Consider the following 5,000-nt stretch of genomic DNA (forward strand, 5'->3'; position numbering starts at 1 on the left):
ATAACTAAACTTAAAAAGAAAGAAAAAAATAACAAAAATGAGAATAATTTCAAGGAACTCACAAGCTATCAATATCTCACAACTGAGAAACTTCCTGACCTCAAAACAGATAAGATTTTGGAGGCAAATCTACATTTTTTAAATCAAAGCATAGTATGGTAAAGAATAAAATCACACGTAGTATTGTTAAATATCAAATAGAAATTAGAATATACACAACCCCTATTATAACAGTACCTCATGGCAAAGAATGTGATTTATAACAAATGACAGCTGGACTTTATAAAAATACTGATGCAGATCATTATGATCTTAGGCACCTATCAAATTAAAATGTCAGCCTCTCTGAAAGCAGATACTTGTATTGCTCTCCATTATATGTAACTGCTGTCTTTTTTTTATATATAATTTTGTCCAATGCCAAATTGCATTTTTATGATGGTGGATGTAAATTTACTGAACTTAAAAATACTTGCTAACCATGGTGTATGAAGAATTATTTACTTTATACAACAATCTGTCAATAGCTAAGTTTTCTTGAAAAAAACTGATTTAACACTGAAAATAAGCAATGCAGCAAAATGACAAAACTAAACTTCATAAGTCTACATGAAGTATTTACAAAAGATCCATATAGGTTTGTTATTTATAGTGTGATTTCTCACCATTATGAAATTGCAAAATCATCTGGTATGTTCATATACTGAAGTAAAATTAAAAGTTTAAGGTAATTGTTTGCTAATGCATAACATGTATTTTATTGCTTTTTACTTTCCTGTATTCCCTCAAAAGAGAAAGAAAGAAAGAAAGAAATGCTAGTTATATTTATATCTACTCTGGTTTTCATACAAACAAAATATTTCTTCACAAATTATGTTGGCAAAACATTGTTTCATTATATTCTCAATATCGGAGCACTACTTCATTTGCTGGATGATAACCTATATTTGGAAACACAGGTTTCAAATAAAGTGAATGTTAATGTAAGAAGTAAAAAGATAGTAATATATGGCAGAAAGAGAATTTAATGTACTTGTCTTGTGAATCAGCCTACATACAGTATTGCTTTGGTTGATGTATCCAGCTTTGATTTGCATATCCTGTATTGCTCCATCAGATACTCTGGCAAATAATAAGGCCTAAACACTGACTAGTCAAACATGATGACTGTACATTGCATACAGGGCAGGTGCATGTTTAATATATCCAACACTGATTGATATTTAACCATGCATTATGATACCTGCATAATCATGAGTAAATGTGTGGCAATGATTGTGCAAACTGTCAGTCTACCACAACTACAATGGCAAGTACACAAGACATCATGGGAAGTTTGGCTGAAGTTCATCAACCACTACTAAGGTTTCCCAAGATTGTGGAAAGTGAAAAGTGATGACTGTAAGTAGAGAAATAAAAAAGGAATAGTATCACAAATTAATAGAAGCAATGAATGAAAAAGACCATAATATAATCTGGAACTTGGGTATCAAGAAGATTAATCCATTCTAGTGTAATTACTAAAAAGGGAACTGAAGAAAATAATTGCCACACTTACCATCATGTGTGCCATAACGATAACTAGCAAATCATTGAATGTGGGGAATCTTGTTGCCTGTAGTAGACTTGTAGGAGACTGTAGGTGTTTGTTTTTCTTTTCTTATGACATATAATTCTGAAGAGGGAGGAATGCAAGAAACCTCTGTTTAGTAACAGATTTGAAGAGAGTGCATCCCAAGCTGTTACAGGATTTTGTATCATATAACAACACAGGCAGGATTTGGCTTTACCAGGCCATACCACCATGTGGTAGCAGCATGTATCATTTACCAAGAATTATGCATACCAGATATCAGCTGAGTGACAGTTGTGTTTTTGAATGAAAGCATATTTCAGGTGTTTCAGCTGTTGGTGCTGACTGTTCATGAACCAGAACCAGTAATGGTATGGGTGCTTACTGAGTGTAATAGGAAGAACTTGACAGGTGACTCAGACTTTTAAAGTTCTGGGGGATCACTTGGTAGCCTGTATTGCTCTTCATGTTTTAATGCACAATTTGGCACCAGGTCGCAGGACACAATACAGGATAATTGGACTGAAGTTCTAAACTACCTGGCAACAGTGCAAACTTAATTCCAATAAAACATTAATGGCAGGGCATGAAGAAAATTGTGGAAGAGAAGAATACAGATTATCTTGATACTCTCAAGACTTGAGCTGTATAGAAATGTTCTCAGATAAAAACAACAACAAAATAATCTGATGACTAAATGCATACTTCTTAGAAAACAAGGGAAATATGACTTTATACAAATGCAAGATTTTTTCATTCATTTTTTTATGGCAAGGGTGGGGTTGGTGAGGGTCCTATGTCTTTTTGTGGTGAATGTAAACTCAATTCATATTCATTTCAGAAAAATGAAAGCCTAATAATCAAACCTACATAAAATAAAATTGATATAACAAAGAAAAATCAGATATGGAAATAAAATAAAGAATAAATAATAATAGCAATACAAATCAAATCAATTTTATATTATGAAAAATGTATTACATTGGGAAATCACACACAAGTACTAATGTGAAGCTGAATGTGTTAGGAGCACCAGTACCTATGGGCCAATGCTTGCAGTCTATGTATGCTGTGATAATAAGGGAGTAACAGCACTGCAGGTAATGTACAAATATAATATACAAACTCTTTTATTGTACAGTACACTATGATAGCACTTTGATGATGACAGCTTTCCCCCATATTATGCCATCCACTGATAAAACTAATAAAACCTAGAACAACTATAAATATTCAATTCAGCAGAAGTTGTAGTTTTCTCTCAACCCCTCTAGGGTGCCTCTCCATGGCCTTGACTCCCCAAAAGAGCTAAACACACTAAGAACTTCTTTCAAGCAACATATCTGTTCAAATATACATATAAATAAAGATTTTCTTTATGACACCATAATACTTTTGTCTAAAACGTGCTATTTTACAGGCAACATGATGCTTTCTATGGCAATGTATAATAAAAATAGTACAAGTGATCTGGAACAGTACAAAAATCATTTGAAAACAAATAATACTTCTTGCTCCTAGGAAAACTAATTTTTTCAGTCTTACAACCCTCACAGGTAACATAACCATTGCTAGAATTAATCAAAATTTATAATCAATATATTGTAAGCCTGTACTTTATTCAAAAGGAGCCACTGAATCACATGAGTAATAGAGCAGTTAATTTATGTCAAAGAAAACAAGAAATTTTGTCCAGGACAACATCACCAACTGATGTTATCTATTGTGAGGGGGAATTTATCATACAACACCAGTTGGCATTATTGGTCCCAAAGGGGTTAAATACTATTCTATCATCATTCATCTAAATGATATGCAATACAGATTGATACTGTAAAATTGACTATAAACATGTACCATTAAAGAAAGCAAATTACAAAATATTATGTACAAATTGTAAACCATATTTTCAGAAATAATCAAGTATGTATACCAAAATCTACATAATATGGTAAACTACCATCCCTGTGTAATATTACTTACGTAAATCATAGTTGAGCCAATTGTATATAAATAGCACAATTATAAATACAACTTATCCACCAGACAAAATAATAAACAAATATATATAAATCATATAGTCTTGCACTTCATGATTACCTGAATAATCATGAGGATGTAGCAATATGCTGCTTAAAATAACAAGTCGACAACACAACATTCTGACATTCAGACTAATGTTGGATAACAATTTTCTGATCTATCTGCAATCATGTCAAAATATATGCTAATGATCGAGTCTTTGAATACAAAATAAAGAAGTTTATCCATATCCCTTGGCTTTTCTACTCACGTGTATGGCTCCACTCCAAGGTCTATGTTAATACAGTTTTGAAAGGGACCTCTGCATCTTGAATAGGTGCAACACTGTTGGACTGACTTGACATGCACTAACATTGATAATCAAATTCTACATTGATCAGCAAATGACCTCCTGCTTCTTTAACATCAGTATTCCAATAAAATTTATCAAAATAGTTACCAGTGTAAAGGCCATGCAAGTCATGACTTTAATCTTGTTCCACATTGCTTGATAAAAGCATGGCAACCATACACTACAAAATCTGTTCCAAATCATACATTCTGAAACCTAAATATATATTTATAACACTTTCCACAATATCAGCACATTCCAACTTCAACTTCCATCATTACATTTAAAATCTATTCACAAAACAAACCACAACATAACTGAAGGTACTTTTACCCTTGATACTGTCCTTCAACAAAAAATTACAAATGTCAAAAGAATCTTGCTAGTGTTGTAAAGAAGAGAAAAAAAAATCAAATTTCAAGACTAGTCATACTTTCATTATGGGAGTCTTTGAATTGCCAAGAAACCCCTTTACAGGAACACTTTGGTTTTAAGAAATGCCCAGAATATATTGGTTGTTTTAAAAAATAGTAGTGCTGGAAATTGAAAGTAGATTGGCAACCTTTGTAAATATCAAACTAAAAATTACTTTGAGAAGGGAGAGCACCTCATATCTCTGTCTGACCCATAGACTGAAGCATAGCCCACTGTCTACATTCCTCATGTGACACTATGATTTATCAGTAAGCTTTGCTTTGGCTTAGTCTTAGATCAAGTGCATTCATCAATTTTCATTACCAATCATTCATAATCTTTGAGGATATGTCTCCTATAGAAATACTAGGTATGTGCCTTCACAAAAGTATGAAACAGAATTAATGAACAAGATAATTCTGTATAATAAAACTGCCTTACTTCTCCTCCAACAATTTTATTGCTATGGCACTAAAATTAAGGATTGTATAGTGATTCTCTAAAGGATTTCCTTGGCATAAAAAAATTATATTCAAAACAAACTCACAAATACACAAACATATCTTAGCAAGCACAATTAAGTAATCCAGCTGAGATCTAATGTGATCATTCACATACAGTTGCAAATATTCAAATGTA

The sequence above is a fragment of the Penaeus vannamei genome, chromosome 3 (assembly GCF_042767895.1).
Source record: "Penaeus vannamei isolate JL-2024 chromosome 3, ASM4276789v1, whole genome shotgun sequence".
NCBI classification, from domain to species: Eukaryota; Metazoa; Arthropoda; class Malacostraca; order Decapoda; family Penaeidae; genus Penaeus; species Penaeus vannamei.